Source organism: Sebastes umbrosus, chromosome 7 (genome assembly GCF_015220745.1).
Source record: "Sebastes umbrosus isolate fSebUmb1 chromosome 7, fSebUmb1.pri, whole genome shotgun sequence".
NCBI lineage: Eukaryota > Metazoa > Chordata > Actinopteri > Perciformes > Sebastidae > Sebastes > Sebastes umbrosus.
Genome location: NC_051275.1, coordinates 18,672,522 through 18,694,116, shown reverse-complemented (window position 1 = coordinate 18,694,116; position 21,595 = coordinate 18,672,522). Strand labels below are relative to the sequence as shown.

General features: G+C 40.8%; 1 protein-coding gene across 5 annotated transcripts in view; it reads right to left on the bottom strand.

The window, feature by feature from the left end:
• Positions 1–21,595, bottom strand: part of grik4 (glutamate receptor, ionotropic, kainate 4) — a 334,598-nt gene that overhangs the window by 155,664 nt on the left and 157,339 nt on the right. The window lies entirely within an intron of this gene.

Here is a 21,595-nt window from a genome sequence, read left to right as displayed (position 1 = left end):
TCTCTATATAGTAGACAGATTTGAAGCATGCAGCCTCGCACAACCTCTTGTGAATCAAAAGTTTCAAAGGGAAAGGAGATACTGGACCGCTCTCCTGTTATCCGTTAGTACCATATAGCAGTTTCCTGTGTCTGTGACAGCCTTTGATGTGTCAGTCTGGGGAAATGGACAGACATTCAGCCACTCCAATGGGCTGAGAGCACCCGAGGGGGTCAAGGCTCATCCTGTCGCTTTAGGGCAATGCTACAGTATAATCCACCACATGAAAAGGACCTTGCTCTCAATCACTCATCTCTCTCCCTCTTGGTCTGCTTCATTCTCTTCCTCTTTCTCTCTTACACACTGGCATGTAGTATACTCACACTCTGAGTGATGACCACTGCCCCTGAAGCATCGATTTTGTATCACCATTGCAACAGGGGCAAGCAGGGACAGTGCTAAAGTCGTGGACTCTCAAAGTATCCATCACCCTCAGAGACAAAACCAAAGCTCCTTAGGACCTTCAACAGTATCAGGACTCATATATACTGGAAATCCCCTGATACTAGCTCACAGTCATATTTCTCTTCCCCTCTCCCTCTCTCCTGCTCTCCTTTGCCTTTTGCACTTTCAAGGTGACCAAAAACCGTATGCTTCGTAGCCATTCGTCATTCCTAATCTGACCCAACCAACATGCATTATGTGATTAAGTGAAAGTCCTTGGATGAAAACAGGACAGATATTGTTCATGTTTTAAGACCTTCTAATGATCGATTTGGAAGAGGCCTGGGTCACCTTGGCATTAGGATTTTGCATAGCTTGAATGAAATGAGAGAAATTAACCGAGATCAACGAGCAGTGATTTAATCAGCTGTAATCCAGTTCAAAGGAAAACAAGAATCAAATGAGAAATACAACAAGTAGAAGTACTGTAGCATAATGTAAGGTTTCACTATGAATCTTTTCAGCATTTAAGGTGCTAAATACGGGATTGGGAGCATTTCTATTGCCTCTCAATGGCTCTCAACATGGCGATGGCAAGCCGTGGCTCGCAGCTAACAGCGCTAAACAGTGCAAACAACGGTGAAAGTGATGACAGAGATAACACCGTTTACCTGAGGAGGAACTGGAGGGTGGGTGCTACGCTTCCGCGATGCTATCAGCTGTAACCGACGTATAAGAGCAGTGCAGAGCAGCGGCCATGAGCTAGCCAGTGGGGCACGCTCACATGCACGAACATGCACTAAAAGCATACGTGGATGGCCGAGCTATGCCAACAAAGCAAGGAGAAGCTTGCACACAGATGAACACACACAGAGGGAGAGTGACTTCATTCTCTGCTCAGGTAGACATTACTCCTCTATATCTTTAAAGCAAATAGTTGTTTGCTGCTTCATCAATGCTCTGGATATTGAATTTAGCCCCTTTAAGAAGTATCAATTGGATTAGATTAAAGTGGAAATGAAGCAGTCAACCAAGTTAAGCTGATTTGCTAAATGGATTTTCACTTTGATCAACAATTATATAACAAACATGACAAGCATTTAAAAGACAAAAGAGGCTCTGTTATATATTTTGTGACAAGAGCGCCGTCATGCTGCAGTAGCCTGTTACGTCACGAGGTTGGCTGGCTAGGCCAACAGATACAACGATAGAAATAGTTAAAGGCGGAGACTGACGAGACACAAGACAGAAGAAAACAAAAAAACACTGTTGTATTGTTGTTCCTAGATATAAAGATGAGTTTTACAATGTTAAAGCAAAGGACAAAAACAGTCCATTTTCATAAACTGCCGCTGAAATGGAGAAAACCTCTGTCACAAAGTAAAAACATTTTCTAGTGACCGATGTCACCAAAACAATCACACTCACTAGAGACATGATTGACCAAATATTACCGTTCTTTTCATCTCTCTCTCTCTGTCTCTCCCTGTTGAATCCTCCGTTATAATCCCAATCTGACACGCACACGGACAACTGCGAACACCACGGACTCGGTGGGCTGCTGTCTGTGGCAGCATCGGGTGGTGAGGGCAGGGGAGCCCCGGTAGTCGCACTGCTGTGGACCCAACATACTCCACTTTACCATCCACCAAAACAGTGCGACTGCCCGCCGTATATCCTCAGCACCATTTCTGTAGTGTCTTTAAACTTTTCCTGTGGTCCTCCTGTTTTTAGGAATTCTTTTTTTGAACATTTCTCATTGTGTCTTGTATCATGCTATTATAACGGTGGGATTACACTGTTTACTGTTGCCGCAGTTTTTTCAATATTAACTGCCGAAAAGGCGTCACACATGTCTAGTGGCACATTAAAACAATATATCATAACCATCATGAACCAACATAAGGTAAAATCAACCTCGTATGCAATGACGTCACTCCAACATGGTGGCTCGCTAGCTAGATAGAAATTATGAAAACTAATTTGTAATATCTGTGGTTTAAACAACTTCTTTTAAATCACATTTTAGCAAGGTGGTTTTTCTAATATATTTGGGCACTACACGTGCCAAAACATGCATGTTTCATGTCCTCTTTAAGCATGGTCTGAGTAACAGATACTGGTGTGGCTGCGTTTATCTCTACATCGATGGTGTGAGACATTCAAACTGGGCTTCAGGGAAACTGGGCTCTCCTCAGCAGACATAAAGCACTTTTTGAAAAGACTACCAAGATAAGAAACAGGAAGGGAACACTGAGATGTATAGAGAAAAGGCATGGAGAGATATCCAGAGGGAGGAATAGCAAGACAAGTCATTTGTGAGCGTTGGGGTGCTGAGCAGGAGCAGGATGTATCTGAGGGCATCCAAAGTTCCCATAACGTAGCCTAATAAAGCTCCAGGGAGAACAACCATGGACTCGGTATGTGTGTATGTCGTCGTCATCCTCACACAACCGCTGCTGTACCCCCTGGGATCTCACGCCCTCTGCTTCTACAGCCACAGTACCCCATCTGCAATGTTTCTCTCTCTCACTGGCTGTCTCTACTTTCTGGTGCTTCAACTGAGGGCCACTTGTGCCTCATTATACCTGCACCGAAACAGTACATGGAACCCAGATGGTTAGTTGGGGCCGAATGCCACCTTGGCACCTCTCGATTGCGCACACATATACAGACATGCAGCTCCATAAATGAGACCTGAATGTTGAGTAGATGTGCGATGTTATCATGCAGGCATACGCTATAAAGGTTTCCAGGAGGGTTAACAATGTAACGGGTAGGCCTCGAGGGATCTGCGAGGGTAAACACTGTGTGCTTAAGCCTGATGCTGAAAAAAACCCTCTGTTTGGAAGTGTGTGTGTGTATCTACGTGTACCAGGTACACACAAGCAACAGAAAGGGCAATATGCTTTTGTCGGCAGGGGTTGTAATAGGACCAATGGATGGAGTATCCACATGGGGATCCCTACGGGAGTGTGTATGCAGCTGATAAGGTGAGGAATCAGAGGACGGGACAGGACACAGGTGAGCGGGAGTGGACGGTAATCCACGGCGCTTCCCTACAGGACTGCACTCTGTGTAATCTGAGGTAAGGAGATAGGAGGAATACAAGAGGGACAATCATCCGCTGACCCTGAACAGTCGGGGCGCCGGTGATGGAGACCGGCGAGGCAAAAGAGGTAAGGAGAAAAGCTACGCAAACACGCACGCTTACACGCACTGACACCTGGAGACCTGGAGACCTGTCAATTGATTCAGTGCAGAGCGAGTTAATAACACAGTTGGCTGCATAGTGAAAACAGCCTACCTGCCTGTACACAGTTAATAGACTGCCACACTGCCCTAGAGTCCCAGTCCTGTGTGTGTGTGGGTTTAATTGTGCCCGTGCTCATCTTATCAACAGTGTCCATGATGTCCTGCCATGCCAATTTTTCATTTCTCCACCACCTGTACCTTAATCCATCTGATCCTCTGCTGTCCAAGCTCCTTACTTCTACTTCTGTACCTTTTTTTACCTCACTGGGTGTATGATGACGCAATTGTTATGACTCAAAGTACTATGCAATGGCCCATTTAAAATATGCAGATTTAGCAAAAACTAAATGTAATGCTTAACGCAGCAGTGGGTAGAAATGGAGCAAATATGAATAAAAAAAGTTATTTTTATAAAACGGTCACTATATCCTGACAGTAGTGCATGAGACAGGGAATCTGAAAAAAAAAAAATCATGTGCCTCTGTGTCCTCTGTGTCCTCTAGGTGTCCTGCGATGCTCCTAATGGCATCTGCAAGATTTCACAGACCGGAAGAAAACAACCAATCGAAGCCGAGCTGGAGCCTTGCCGTCTCTGAGCAGCTGTCAATCACTTGCAAACTCCAATGAAACGGTCAAACTAGGCAGCGCTGATCAAATATGAATCAATATTCTGTTACTGTAATGCCTATTTCTCGCCTTGAATGTTTTCAGAAACATCTTGTAGTGTACTGTTTAGCTGTAAATTGAGAAAGTTTGTGACCCGGCAGCCATGTTGACATCAGTTGGAGAAATACCAAGCGTCGCCCACCAGACGGAGCAAACTTTCTAATTTTACAGCTAAACAGTACACTACAAGATGTTTCCGAAAACATGTGAGGAGAGAAATAGGCATTACAGTAACAGAATATTGATTCATATTTGATCAGCGCTGCCTAGTTCGACTGTTTGATCGGAGTTCACGAGTGATTGACAGCTGCCTCCATTGAATGAACAGCCAATAAGAATGCTTTCTCTCTGAAATGACCTGTGATTTGGCCAAAGTCTCCCATCATGGGCTAGATTGAGATCGGGCCATGAGGAGGTGCAGAAGTCTAGTTTTCTCTCAGAACGCTTGAATTACAATATGCTGAAAGGTTATTATGAAATTTTTGCCCAATGATGCCAAAAACATTCTGCTTACTGCAAGTTTAATGCCTCTGCCCCATTTTCAGTATCCACATTGTTTTATTGTAAAATACATGACCTAAAAGACTAAAAAATGAAGTGCAAAGAGCAAAAAATATTTGAATTAATGTTATTCTGCATCAAAATAGTTGTCTTTCTTTGAGTTCTGTGGCTGCAATGTGTGCTTTGGTATCACATAAAGCTTAAAGCTACTGCTTGGAGTCCAAATAATCAGATGTGAAAGCGATTTTGTAAATCGTCTCGCTGAACTTCTTTTCAGTGTTTTGAAGAAAAGAATAAGCCCATGAAAGCACTTCTGCGTGTCAGCTGGAAATATCCGGAATTTAAGTATTGAAACGGAAAACAAAATCACACAACTTGAGTGCTGCACTCTGTGGTCAACATCAGACCGATTTCATTGTAATCTATCCTGTCTTTTTTTAGTCCAACTATTTTTTCTTTCCTTTGTTTTTTCATCCATTGTACTTGTCTCTCAGGCAATAAGAAAAATATTATCAACAGATTATATTGTGCATCATGTATCCTCACTTTCCAGTTCTGCTTAAGGGAAACATTGTTTTTTTCTGACTATAATAACAAACCATCTATGCCCTCAATCATGTTTTCATTGTTCTATATTATATGCTATATTATAATGCTGAGGCTGGCTTACGTCAAACCAACCCCCACTCTTTTCTATTATCCATTCCTCCATCTTTCCTTTCCTCTAACCTTCAACTCTTATTTCAATTTTAATGAATTTTAAATGCGATTTCTTTCATCATTATTCAGTCATTTTCCTTTGTTAGTCTGATTGAAATGATTAACTGATAATTAACTGGGGACATTAATACCATTAAATGGTAGTAAAAGATGGTTTGTTTGAGAAAAACAACAATATTATGTTGCCTTACAGCAGCCACTTTTTGTATCTGAAATCTCGCTACCATCATCCCTCATGGCTGAATTCTGTCCCTCCATCTCATTGATCAATCACAGAAATATACCACATGAAATATGATGTGTTTTCTGTGAACTGGTGGGCTCTGCTGTGTCCTCACAAACAGGAACAAGTCTGGTAAAAAGCCTACCTGGATGGGAACAGGCCAACTAAAACTCCCTCCCAGGGTTAGTTAGCCATTAAGCAAGCAGCCATCCCTTGCCTCCTGGAGAAGGGCCTGGTAAATTATCCATTAACACATGGCAATGAATTTCAAATAAAACAGCAGGCGATGGCACAAATACACACACCGATACAAAGATGGATGAAGGCATGTGAATGCGCACATACCGCGTTAGCACACAGGTAGATGCACATACACACACCGGGCACCTGTGTAGCCAGAGGTGGTGCTGAGGCAACGGTGGCAGCTGCCGATGGCTGTGCCAAACGATTGTAATGGCAGAGGGCCTGGCAACAGCTGGGGAGGGAGGCTCTGAGGACTCGCCAAACCCTTCTCTGTGAGCCATGATCAAAGACGTGGCATAATGGAGTCGGAACGGCAGGATGGGGCGTCATGGGAGGAGTGTGTATATATCTGTCATGGGAGATGGGTCGCCATATGCGCACATGTGTGTGTGTGTGTATAATTTGCTCATGCACGTATAAAATGGATGGATGAGATAAGAAAGGCATTTGACACCAGGGCACGATACCAAATCAGTGTGCAAATTCACCAACTGGTTATACAGGAGGTCACTACATTAACAGACTACTTGGACAGATACACTGCAAGGTGTATATTTTTTACTGAAACATGTTTTTTAAATGTTGAAGCCAGGAGTAGTGTTTAAAAAATATTGATTTTCTTTAAAACAAAAAAAAGATTTATAAATAGTCCCAATACTCAACTACCGCACCATTGATTGAATGCGTAGCACATGTGCACGCTACAAACCAAAGGTACTAACACACCAAACTGAATCAAATTTAGTAAACTGCCAAACAGAGTAGCAGGCTGACTTCAGAGGTTAGTTATGCTTCCTTTTCAACATCACTGATGCATTAAACATGACGCCCCAGTAGACTGTTTTGCTATTTTGTATCATGTTGTTGGGCCAACACCCATATCTAAAGCCCTGAGCCAGCCTCAGGCCACTGTATTACATTTTAAAAATGGCCTTGGCATTTCAATAATTGAATGCACCCTGTATATCTTAAATATGAAGCATCAGCTTATTAAGTCTGTTGACTCAGATAGCTGTTTTGAAAACAGTTGTATTTTAGGTTTTTGCTCAACTGCAAGAAGGTATCTTTATATTGTTATGTTTATCTTTTGAAAACATACATTTTTTTACATTTGTTCTGCCTGTGGTCTTGTCCCACCATCCGAATTGAAAATGTGGTCAAAGATTAATACTTTTCAAAGTATGTTTTTTTTAAGTTCGAAATTTCAGCCAGCAACTGTTGGATAATGGCCTACAATGTTTTACACTACTAAAGACACCCAGCTGGCCCAGCAGGGATTAAAACACTCGCCCACTCTCACAATGTCCGGTGAGGGATTATGTCCCTGTTGTTGCACTAGCGAATCCTACTAGTTGGTCAGGGTGCCGGTATAGAGGCGGCTCGGACCCAGGGGGATAGAGTGAACCTCTGTGAAGCTCCTTGTTGTCGGGTGAATGGCTACAGCTGGTGACTCCACATGAACTGTAGGAGACACTTAACTGTCTTTACCCTCTGCAGGTCAACAGTGACAAGCCCCGCAGCACAATAGGAACTGGCAAATCCGAATTTGGAGAAAAAAAAGGGAAAAAAACACTGTATAAAAAAAGGATTTACACTTCACAGAGGAAGAATACAAATTCCCTGCTGCACCATCTCGCAGCCCTCAGCGACTGAAGTGAGGCTGAGAAAACACGAGAGAAAAAACAACATCTATGATAGGTCAATGAAACTCCCTGGCCATAGCACCGGGCTATATCTCATCAGTGCTCTAATCTCAACCATTACTGATGTTTTTCTGCAGTAATGGAGCAAATCCCATACAAACCGTCTGTGATGTTCCAAGCCCACGCCCATTAGCTTCAGCATGGCTGCCATCAAATTGAGCTATATAGCCATACATGCTTCTCTGCCTGTAAGGAAGACGTGCTTCTCTCTTACACTGCAAGGACAATGGGTACATAAGATGCAAGTGTTTGTGTGTGTGTGTGTGTGTGCGTGCGTGCAAGTGAAACTTCTTTTCTGGAACGAACTGGACAAGGACATTTCCTTGTAATGTCAGACATTTGTGATCTTCTTTACTTCCTACCAACAGTGATGGAAGAAGGACAAAGAGAAATATATGGTCTGGACTGTGTGTGTGTGTGTGTGTGTGTGTGTGTGTGAGAGAGAGAGGGTGTTTATGTATGTGCCTGCATTTATGTATGAACCTGTCAGCCACTGAACCATCAAAACGTGCCACCAGCAAAGCATTATGGGCAGTCATGACAGCTTTTGTTCTAAATTGAGGAATGACCATTTTGACCAATTCTATAGCTGGGTACCGAATTCTGTGCTTTTAAGGGTACTGACCGAATTATGTCGGTATAACCAATTAAATCAGTGCCAAATTTCGGTAACTGAGAGCGCAAATATTTATATATTTTTCATGTCTGTGACATATTCTACTAAACTGTAGTAAAAGGTGTAATTTTGCTGGTATAATGTCAATATGACTATTGACGGATCATTTTCACTGTCTATTTTTGCTGTGTGTCACACGAAAAAAATAAGCAATACGCAAAATCTCTAGATGAGCCGCACCTGAGCTGAAAGCGGTCATAGGTGTACACTTTTCAGAACTCGACACAGACAACGCTTGCTGGAATATTTGTAATGCGAAAAAGGAAAGCTGGCCAGGGCAACACATCTGACATGTACTTCAAGACACGACAGCGTTCTCCCACTATGCCCCGGTGACAGAATGACAGGCTGGAGGTTGTAGAGACGGGTTTGGGAGGAGAGGGAGAGGTAGGTTGGAGTTTTATTTTGTGTGGTGTGTAAAATGTTCTAAAGAAATCACAAAATGTTCTAAATAAATAACAATGCTAAAATTTAGAAATTGACATTTTTTGTTATTAGAGAGAGAGTGAAGTACCAGAAAAAAGCTACTGTTGGGTACCGGTACTGGATCAAATGTGAACGGTACTCAACCCTAACCAATTCTGACACTTTTATCTGTCCAAAATCATCATCCTCCCGCCATCTTGTCACAATCATCCCTGAACAAAAGTACTATCAAACTGCAAAATGAAGTACTATCATTACTTCCAATTTTATAGCTGCCATTACATAGATGCAAAGGTATAAGTAGTAAAAAAGAACACCTTTGCTTTAAACTGACTGTGACCCGGACAAAACTATGAGTCATTTAATGTGGTGAAAACATTTTAAAAAGGCACCTGGCTCTTTCCACCATTCAAGTACACTTAATACAAGTAAAAGGTACTCTCTAGTTGTCACTGGTTGGACATATATTTCTTTTATTTTGTTTGTTTGTTTCTAAATGGAATATAAGAACACACTCGACATTTGGTGAAAATTAATTTGTACCATTGTAGCGTTCTTGAAACCTATAAATAATAATAAGATGGGGTTAAATAAGCAATGTTGTGGTCAAGAGATGTAACAGCCACCACTGCTGTAGCCATCTGAACATAAAGATCTTATCACTGCATCAGAGTAACAAGCAGCTAAATGAGCAAATGTCAGAAAAGTTGAAGTTTGCCGGCAGCATACTTAAAAAATATCCAGATAGACACAGACAGAGAAAGAGAGGGAGAGATAATGATTGTGCCTTTTGATGCTTAAGTACTGTATATGCATGAGCCAGTATATACTGTACATATGTACGTTGTTGGCATTGATGTTGTGTTGTTCTGTCCTAATCACAACCCAGTCAACAAAAGCTGTTTTTCCCCGCTAGCTGCCAGTAGATAATAGCTCTCCACAGGAGGAAAAACAGAGCCTTTTCAGCATTTATAGCTACATTTTCATAAATCAAGGCATAAGAGCAAGCACTGGCACAAGTTCATGGAGCTTACATGGTTGACCATGGCAACACATATTTAGTTATTCTGAGACCAAAGGTGTCAGCACAGCAGGCGTGCACACGTGAAATGGTTTTACAGAGGGAATAAATTAGTGTTTGGTTGGCATTAATCATCATGACTAATCAAATCATCTCCTCTAATTTCCTCTAAAAGCAGTTCTCTCTCCACAATGCGCCGAGTGTAATGGACGAGGAGAGTCAAGATCCGCTGCAGAAAAACAGCTATTGCTGAGAGGAAATTGATGTCCTTGTCTGGGTGATGCAGCGTCGCGAGGCGCAAATGTGGGATGAATAAAAATAAACAGTGGAAAACCTTCCCAGCTACTTCCATGCAGGGCAAAGGATTAAGTGCTAGTTATTGTAGATTACACACCCAGCGTGTAGCAGAAACAGAACTATAGCTCACTGATGTACTTTAGGTAGGTGTCTAATCATGCAGGCCTCTACAAATAATCATATAGACCTCCAATTGGATTCAGAAATTTACAGGAAGCCAGAATAAAAAGGACATGGCCTTTCAGCGGCATTCTGGACCACTTAAGTTAAACGTGACTTATAAAAATCTAAGAGGTATGGAATAAATGCATGAGTCATCGATCATGTGTTCTTTATCAGGAAAAACAGGAATGAATTTAACGCTCTGACCTGCTGGTCAAATGTACCACCTAAGTTCTTGAGGTAATGGTTGCCTTATCTTAGGGATAAGATGATGACTGACTGGGGCAAAAACAATAAGTTCAATTTTATCAATGTTGAGTTGCAAGAATTTCTTTGAAATCAAATTCTTGATACATTATAAATTGCATATTTTGTTTTTGACATTTTTAAGAATAGACTTTTCAAGCCTGTCTTAAAACAATAGTCAGGTGAAGGTCATAACAGGTTTTACTTACTGTCATTATTCCTTACCAACTTAAGTGACGGGGACAAAATCCACCGTCCTTCTGTGCCCAATACGTTTGTTTTATCTGAACTAGAAATTTGAGATCTCAGCCGTGTGACTTTAACAAATCAAGTGAGTTATCTTCCAAAGTTATTCATTTCAGTAAGACATTCTTTGTTTTACTATCCCTCCACTGCAGCTGAGCATGAAATCATAGTCTGGGGAAACACAAAGAGGGAATTCTGTTATAAAAAAACCTTTAAAAGATACTCTCTTAATTTGATGAACTCAGACTGCTAAAGCCTCATATTATCCTTAGATACATATTGGAATGTAATTTTGGAGGGAACGAGGACTGTAGATTAATAACGACATGTTATGTTACATTTAACAGTTTTGTTCCTTTAGGTACAAAGGTTATGGTAAAATGTATGGTTACAGGTGGAGGGGAGTGCCATGTGAGATTTGGTTCAGGTTGAACAAAGTTAAATCTTTGTTTAGATATTACACTACATAAATAGGGGCACACAACACATTCAGCACACTAATGACACACCATAACCCAAATTTCACAAAGGAAGTATTGTGTTGGAGTGCTATTGTACATGATTGCATTTAATCGTGCATAAATCCTATCATATCTACTGTGCATGTATCACTGATCCAATACCACACTGGTATTGCAGCTTTAACAGCAGCAAAGATAATATTTAATGGGAAATCCAGGCTATAGACTGATATAATATTATGATATTTCTATACCAGCGTTTACCTCATTCTGTTTAAACCTCAGCCAGGATTCTGCTGTACAGTACAACAACCTTCATTCTTCACCACCACGGGACTGTAAAGCATACAGTTATACAAATTTTATATGAACTAAGCTCATGCCTTCCCATCTCAGCATGTTACACATCCACAAACATCAGCCTGCAGTTTGTAATTAGTTTGTTAATAATTTAAGTACCAATGTTTTCATGTTTGTGTGTGGAGCTGAGGAGTTTGTGCACATGTGCAAAGGCAAATGAGCAAAGATTTGTTTGAATTCGTCTTCATCAATCCCAGTGAGGATACATTCATTCAGGAGGGTATGTTTGGATGTATGGGAACTAAGTATACACACACTACATGCCTGTGCACAGTGACTTCATCAGATTAACTGAATAATTTATGTGGTAAGCTCAGGAGCAAAGTAGTGTGCATAATTGCATAACATCACTCCTATCTGCCATTCCTGCCATTAACTAAACGATTGGTCCCAGCACCTGCCCTGGTAATTAAAACCTTAGAGATTAATCACAACCACCCCCCTCCAACCACCTTCAGACGACGCCTCAGGTTGAGATTTGTCTCTGCATCTACATGGAATCCATTCGACTCAAAACACAATATTTCCTCCCAAAAAATCCCGAGCAACCATTTTGAAATTGGGTGACTGACTTCTGAGGAAACATATCCTCTAACAAAGAACATTGTTGCCTCCAGGCACACACACTGTTATGTAATTAAGCTCCCTTTTCTTTCTGATTTGTCCTCATTACATTTGCTGGCATCTGAGTGAAACAGAGAGAGCTGGGCAGTTGGCTCGTGTAACAGGTGGTCACCTAAAAAGGGCTTTAGCTCAGGTGTGCCCTGAGGTCTGTGAGTACACATGTCCGAGTGTCATTAACCTAACGGCTCGCACAGCACATGGCTGGGTAATTAAAAGCAGGGAGATTAATCATGAAGTCTCCTTAAATGAGTCCTCAGCTGGACATCAGCCTCTGCTTTAACCTCTGTTCATAAGAAACATGTAAAAGTTTCACTTCTGAAGAGCGAAGGTCACGATTCAAAGCAACGCAGGACGCCTCCCTCACAGTTATTCACTCTCCTTCCCTCCCAACACGCCGTATTCCCTGTTCTTCAAGTGACAGTGAGTTAAATGAGTTCATAGATGCCAACTGAAGTCAACAGTGTACGAGGGCAAACCAAACCTGACTGGAGGCAAGGGCACAATGACTCAGCCATGGTGGGTCTAGCAGCCAGCCTTAATAAGTCACTGTGAGTGTTCATGGGGTTGAACTGAGGGAATTGACAGTGTGGTGCTGCTGACTTGTGGGTATTAGCTCAGCAGGGTTAATTGCGCTATTAAACTCTACCTGTGGGCTGAAATCTCACCGATCCACCCTACATGCCCTAAGTGACTGCACACACATACGGTACCTGTGTACACACATACATGAACACTTACATGTGCACACACACACCAGCCCAGGACCCTAGGAACAGCGTTCATACCGGATGATTCTGCAGCACATGTTGTATTGCCAAGCCGGCCGTTGTGAGCCGAAACAGCAAATAGAACCTGCACCCTCACATTTTAAATCCAAAGTGGTAAACACTACACATACAGTAAAATATGGAAACACTTTGGGTTTCATACATTGCCAGAAAAAGGCTGAAGCTGCATGCTAACTCTGACATGGACAGGAAACGTTATTGTATCGTAACGTGCAGTCAAGCCAGCCGTCACTCTCATCTCTGTGGTCAAATCAGCCGACGCTACAACGGTAGAGCACCCATATACTGACATTTATGATAAATGCATTCAAACGGCCCCGATGGAGCTGAGCATGGATGTATAAAGAGAACGGAGCTAACGGTAAGAGGGAGCGATGGACTTTAGCGGAAGTATACACATGTGACTTCAGGACCTGTCTGACTACATACATGCTGAAAATCAAACATCTTTTCTGTATTAATTTAGATATTTTCCATAGTAAAAGTCCCTATAAGTGGTCAGAAGAAGTTAAACTTTTTCCCAAAGTCTACTGTTAAAAAGGTTTACAAAAATCTCAATAAATTGTATATCGAATTGCATTACTTAAAAATCGCAATGCATATCGAATCGGCGCCCAAGTATCGTGATAGTATGGAATCAGGAGCTAGGTGTATTGTCCTAATCCTTTATGTACTGTAGCAGAGTTAAAAGAATGAGTGATACAAGTGTAGTAGATGAGCATGTGGCATGTCTGACTTTCATGTCAGAGTGCAAATGTGAAACAATGAGTGCTTTTTAAAACCATAACCACTACCGTCACTAGTGTTTTATTTGCTTAAGATTTACTACACCTTGACCATACTGCAGCTGCCACGCACCAATAGTGCTGGCATAAATCATTTTGAAAAACTGCATTAAATATTAAAAATGTCTGTTGTTATGTGATCTGGAATTTTGCTAAATTGAGAGTCAAGTCTGAGTGAAATAAAACAAAATCATAAATCACAGAACCGCGAATTTGATATTTGATATTTGTGTGTGTGTGTGTGTGAGATATATGGCTACAGGTATTTGTGTTTCTGAGTAGCAAACACAGGTGCATATTTATGAAGACTTCCCCTGTGGCTACAGTTGAAAGACAGACAGCTAGTGTATGCAGTTGTACTGTATTTACCTAAACAAGGGGTCTCTCCAGTGAGAATCACTACATCATACTCAATGCACATTGCCTTCCTAACATCTATCTCAAGACAAACTGCATCCCACTTTGACTAACAGCTCCAGTGACGCCAGTCCTGGGAGGCTGGGTAAAGATGGTGCAGGCTCAGCCTCCGCTGCTGAGAAAGTGGAACCAATTGAATTGAGCCCACCGAGGATCCTCTATCGTGTTCTCCCACTGAGTGTGGAAAAGGGAGCAAAAGGCAAAAAAAGATTTGTCTGACTTTTTTCCTGTGGAGCCAGTCTGGTTGCTGCGCCCTCAGTACTCAGGGGTGCTCTGCAAGCGTTGTTTTAGAGTAATGTAAGGAAATTTGTGCTTAACACGCCTCAGGCTGGATTTCTTGTGGTGTGTGTGTGTGTGTGTTTGTGAGTACAGCAGCAGGTTTCACACAGCGAGTATGCCACGATATTTAGTTATAATACACGTTTAAAGTTTTATCTCGAGTTAGAATGTCATTATGAGATGTCTTGATTAGGTATCAAACTTAATTGGAGATTATTTAAATCTCCAATTAAGTGAAATTAAATCAGTTAATTGTCAGCTGATGACATGATTTATGTGTCGTTCCCGAATTAAGGCAAACTTCATTAAGTGCATAATTGATTAACAGTGTTATGTGTCAGATGTTGCAACATCTGAAACAATGTTGACTATTCTTTTCTCAAGAGTTGTTATAATACTGGTAATGTTAGAATTCAACAACTTAAGAAACAGTCATATGTTGACTTATCCGCTAAATTAAAAAAAGGAAATCATTGAACTATTTCCTGTTATCTGGATATGACTAAATAGAGCTGAGCCATGTACAAACAATATACTATAATATAAATCATACACTATGTTCTAATGTTGAAAGTGTCCTAATTTGACATGGTATGAAAGAAATCAATGTGCTTTACCCTTTTGTATTGACACTGAAATTATACACAACATGTATCAATGAATACCAATGAAATGGTGACACTAAAACATTTTTACTATATATTTGCGTATGTAGTGTATTATATTGACAGATATTAATGACTACAAACATCTAACTCAAAGTAATTTCGGTATGCCTGCTGACATGTTCATGTTTACTTAAAGGTCTTGGAAATTTGATGAAAATCTAAATGTCAGGATCGCACGGGGCATTATTACTACATGCAGACAAAACCACAAAGCCACATGATTATTGGAACAACATTTCCAGAGAGTCTGCTAAAAGCTACTCAAATCTGCAACCTCTGACTCTGCATCTTATTGGTTTTGCTTTGTATACACATATTGGTGCTTTTAATTTAATTTGCTAAAAAAATAAAATACTTTTGTATTAAGGGTCTGCAGATGAAAATGAGATTCAAGTTAACTCTAGTATAATACATCAAATGCTAACATTAATGTTTAGTATTGTACATGGATCCTAACACATAAAATAAATGAATTAATAAAAATTAGGGATGCACCGATATTGGATCGGGATTCAACTCAAATAGCTGGATCGGAAATCGGCGACGATGGGGCCGATCTATTCAATTCAATTCTATGTTTATATACTCCATACATTATATACTGGAATGTTAACTCCTGTGAAAATTTTGACCAATTTGTTGCTGTATTAAAAAGGTTTACACTTGGATTGTAATTCCTGTTAATTTTTTTTTTACCAAGTTGCTGGTGTATGACTTATTATTTTAATAGTAAATAACAATTCAGCATTACATTTTGTTTTACAAAGTTAGGAAAAGCAATGTATAAATCAAGCCTGATGGTTCTTTACACAACAAAGAATGATCCCTGTCACTTCCACATAGTGAGAAATACAGCTTATTAATTAAACACCAGTATCGGATTGGTACTCGGTATCGGCCGATACCCAAAGCCCAGGTATCGGTATCAGGACTGAAAAAGTTGGATCATTGCATCCCTAATAAAAATGTTAGTATATGCTCAGTTATGGCTGCCGGTTTAACAATGGCATATAGCAGAATAAGTAACACTATGGCATCATTGTGTCCGAGGAAACTTAACAACCTAAACAGTCAACGCTTGAAACTGAATGTGTCAGTGTTTTTTACTAAAGTGTGCTAAAAGTTGATGGAGCGTACACCTGAGAGATGGGACCATCTGTTGTGAAGCAGCATCCACTCCACTGTATCTGTGGTCACAAGTTTGGGGAGTGACTGCAATAAAGACATTATGGATACAAAAGGCCAAAATAATATGACACATAATTCACTATATGTGGCAAGCAATTTGGGATGATCGCAGTATGAAACTATTGCATCTTCACATTAAGAGGAGCAAGTTTATGACTTTCAGGCGTCTATTATCCTTTCAGAGTGCCCCTGGCCATCTGAGAGGCTAAAAAACTTAATGAATGGGCAAAGAAAACTAGCAAACACACAGCCTAGCTCTCCAGGCGTCCCGGAGGACCTAATAATAAGAAATGTGATTTTTCATGAAATGTCAGTGGCAGTGAAATATCTGTTTTTTAATACATTCCCCTGCCGCCCTTTGCATAACTCATTCCAAGTAAATGGTTGTATATTGACAATGCATACATGTCTTGAAATTAGATTCAATGATAATCAGTGAAACAAATTACATATTGATATATTTAAAACTGGAATAACATGCACACAGTTAAAACACGTCACTGATCGATCCATGTATGAATATTTAGCAAATGCTTTAAAGATTAAGGAATATCTATCTTTAATGTTCACGTGGCATGTGTCAGAGTGTCCTATCTGATACATTTTGAAGCAACTTGAAAAACATGTAGCATATTTCATTTGTCTATTTGAGGGCATTGTAATGGAATACAAAACAACACCATGGAAGATTTTGGCTCCACAAATCCATTATGAACAATAGAAAATGCCAGTGTTGGAGATATTGTGTGCAGCTTACAACAGATTTCCATAACAATCAATATTAATCCTCCACTCTCTGGTTAAAAAGAGACTACACATGCTCTAAAAAATAAAGCCAAAGCCTGTTCTCTTGCAGCACCACAAACAGCACATTTAAGGTTAGCGAACGGATATCTGCTGAGGGAATTTCACGGCACTAGAGTGAGCCGACACCCAGTGGGTGCCAACAGCTAAATTTAGTGTTGGTCTCATAGGAGGGGGCCTTCCCTGTGGTGAAGCCCAATGCTAGGAAACATTCTGTGGGCTTCAGAGAGATAACAGAAGCTGATGTGACTGCCTGTCTGGATTTATTCATAACTACATAATACATCCTCTAGCTGTCTACCAAAAGCAACACGGATTAATACAGTGCTTTAGGACTCACTTACTGTATTTCTCTTAAACCTGCAGTAGGCAGAATGTTTTTGGCATCATTGGGCAAAAATGTCATAATAACCTTTCAGCATATTGTAATTCAAGTGTTCTGAGAGAAAACTAGACTTCTGCACCTCCTCATGGCTCTGTTCTCAGGCTTTAAAAAATCTAGCCCGTGACGGGAGACTTTGGCCAATCACAGGTCATTTCAGAGAGAGAGAGCGTTCCTATTGGCTGTTCACTCAACAGAGGCAGCTGTAAATCACTCGCAAATTATGATCAAACGGTCAAACTAGGCAGCGCTGATCAAATATGAATCAATATTCTGTTACTTATAATGCCTATTTCTCGCATCAAATGTTTTCAGAAACATCTTGTAGTGTACTTTTTAGCTGTAAAATGAGAAAGTTTGCTCCAGCTGGTGGGCGGTGCTTGGTATTCCCTCAACTGATCTCAACATGGCGGCCGGGTCACAAACTTTCTCATTTTTACAGCTAAACAGTACACTACTGTACAATATGTTTCTGAAAACATTTGAGGCAAGAAATAGGCATTACAGTAACAGAATATTGATTCATATTTGATCAGCGCTGCCTAGTTTGACCGTTTGGTCGGAGCTTGCGAGTGATTGACAGCTGCTCAGAGACGGCAGGCTCCAGCTCGGCTCTGATTGGTTGTCTGTGAAATCTTGCAGATGCGATTAGGAGCACCGGAGGACACAGAGGCACATGATTTTTTTTCAGATTCCCTGTCTCATGCACTACTGTCAGGATATAGTGACCGTTTTATAAAAATAACTCTTTAAAGTCATATTTGCTCCATTTCTACCCACTGCTGCTTTAATATTAAGTAGTTGATCATGCTAAGGAAATGAAAAAAAACGTTTTTAAAACCTTAGTGATCACACTATTTTTCTCTGCTCCTACTACTTTTCTTATTAAATTCATTTCAATAGGTGCTATAAGATGGAAAAACAATCTATCTCCTAAGAAACCTCCTTCCTTTGATTTACGAACAGCAGATAATTGGTTTCTATATTCTGGTATTGAACTGGACAGAGGCGGTGTGTATGTGAGGGCTCTGCAGTGTGGATGAATGCAGCTCTAACGAAGCACCATGTGGTTCTCCGGACTATTTTCCTAGACGTTCACAGGCCTGTATTAACAAAGAGACTTATCTGTGTGTGGAAGATGATTTCTCCAAGTTAGCATAAGCAGTGGCTTATTCGGCTGGATGAAATTAAGACAGCAGATGCTCTTTCACTTAACTAATGGGGGAATACCACCCACAACAACAAGCCGCGCCATATGGTAGCGAACAAGGGTTTTCATGTAATATGCGACATCTTGTCATGTAGTCCCATGTTTGAATCAATAAGAGGTCTTTCTCAACAGAATGTTCTCTCATTTTGTGAATTGATTTCACCTAATATACTATATTGAACATTTTATGTGTTTATCTCTTGGAGCTATTAAATTATGCTATTCGTGATTAAAGTTTCACTTGTCTGTGTTGTATTTCTTATTAGAAGCAATACTGAAGCAAATTCAATTATTTATACTCTGTCAGGTCAAAACCGCTGTAATTAATCTTTCATTGCTCTGCAACAACTGCCAACAACACTGCGAGCTCTACATTGTTCCGCTGTTGCAACACAGCGGTAAAAAATTAAATGAAAGTAACCTTTTATATGTACCTATCATACCAATCAGGGGGGCTATCAGAGGGCATGTGGACCATACATGCCAACTCATTTGCAAATGAAAGTCCATTTTATCCCCAGAGGTGCCAACACCACAGCAGGGACAAAGATAACTTCCTCAGTTCACCTACACCGAGCTCGCTGCTGGCTGCTGAATGGTCCTGGCGGGGAGCGTGGCAGGGGCGGGAGGTTGTTTTTGGCCGTGATACATTCAGAGAAGGCCAGACAGTGACATTACGCCAGCCAGGCAGAACTCGAGGGACAGCCACGTTAAATACCATCTCCTGGAGCGCAAATGGCAGGGAGTTTGTTGTGGTGTTTGGGGGGGGTATGGGTTTGTTTGTGTGCCTTGGTGTGCTTTGAAATGTGTGTGTGTCTGCGCTTGTGCATATCTATGTACTTGTACTGCCTTGTGCATAAATACCCACACATAGGCAGGACACACGCAAACACATACTGACAGTGCACTGGCAAACGACACTGGTGCTGTGCGCAGATGACATTAGAAGAAAAGGAAAAACAGGCCAACTGCCTAATTATCCATCAACAATGCACCATGACTGAGATAAACATAAACCACCATAGCTGCGGAGGTGCTTTTGTACAATCAGGTGGAGGGTGGGAGAGAATGTAGAGAGAGAGAAAGCAGAGACATGGGGCTGCTTTATCCCACAATACTCACAGACATGGAATGATTTGTTCTTGGTCTTGTTGATAGTGATACAGTAAACTTTGAAGCTGTGTTGTTTTCACAATACAGAAGATGATTTGGGACATCGTCATATGCAAAAAAACACCAAAAAGATTCTGAAAAAACCTTCGCTGTGCTGTGGCAGAGCTGTGAGACGCGGAGCAGACAGGAGAGTCATACAAAACATGTCTTGTTCAACAATGAGAAATGATTGAACAAGATACCGTTGAAAGATGACAGTTGAACTGACTCCATGTTGTCAAGGCTCAAAATACTGGAAGGATAAAAAGACTTACTTCTCTCACACAATAGGGAATGTAAAGTGTGGAGGAAAAGATCAGAATGAGGCTGTTCCAATATGCATTTATGAGCCTGTAAGACTGGGAGTTAAACTAAATAATGATTTCATCATTACTGAAACTCATTTCTCCGGAAATGAGTGCACTGCACTGCAGTTTTATCATGCCGTGAACTGAATCCACGACACCAGAAGAGACTAGTTTGCACCAAGGAAAACTATTTGCTTTCAATACTTTTGAGTTTACTTGATGTTTTAATAGCCTCCAAATAACCGCATGGGGATTCGTATACTGATTTTGTGTTATTAACTTCCACCCTTCTCCCCTGAAAACACATCTCGCTCTCAGCTGCCTGTTCCTGAAAGTTGACAACCGTGCTATAAATTTAAAGCGAGCCACGATAGGAGCACAGTCTGTGAGCTAAAGAGAATCAATCTCATTCTCAATCCCCATCTTTACCTCCCCATTTGTTTCTATATACAGTACACACACACACACACACACACTAAGTTTCTCACCTAAGACTAAGGGGTCTTTACATAAATAAATAAAGAGACAGTCAGTCAAACTTTTGGTAGACGGGGAGCTAGTGACAGGGTGTCAGGGACCTGCTGACTGTAGGAGAATAATAACAAGAAGGAACAACTCCCATTGGTTACCGACAGAGTCTGGCAGGTTATGAGACTTTTGAACCATGCCCTCTCTGATGCAACGCCTAGTCAGTTTCAACCGTGGTCCACCGACCTGCCAACAATTTCAAGAGGCAGAATGTCACAGTGGTACAGTCTACTAGACTTTATTGTATTAAACTCTTGAAGTTGCAGGTGCAAAAACGCCACTGATTTAGCCAGAAATTATACTAATCATACTATATAAAAATGATCCAGTGGTGATGCTCAACTTGCAATCGCGATATATGCTATAATGTGTCAGCGAAATGTGGGGAAAGCAGCCTATAGTACATTTTTAACATCTGGATTAAAGCAAATGTTAAGATTAGGGTTTAAATGCAGGTTAGCAATGGGGTTGGCATGGTTACATATTCCGTAGCAAACAGAGTAGTTGCACTTGGATTGAACTAATAGTAAAAACATCCTAATATCTATCTAATAAAAAGTGTTATTATATTTGTGCTTTGATGTCTATGGTGTATTGTGGTATAACCTGAAATGATTAAACTCTTCTCGACATCAATATTTCATGAATTTCTCTCTGCAACACGGCATAGAACAAAAAGACATGTATGCTGATTTGTCTTTGTCTAGGCTGGGCCTAGTGTATCTCAGAGCCAATTAGGACTGCATTATATCCACACATGAAGTTTTTCGCCGGTTGATACATCAAGTCATGTGTGACTGGGGAAATGCGAAGTTTTTCGCAACACTTTTGAT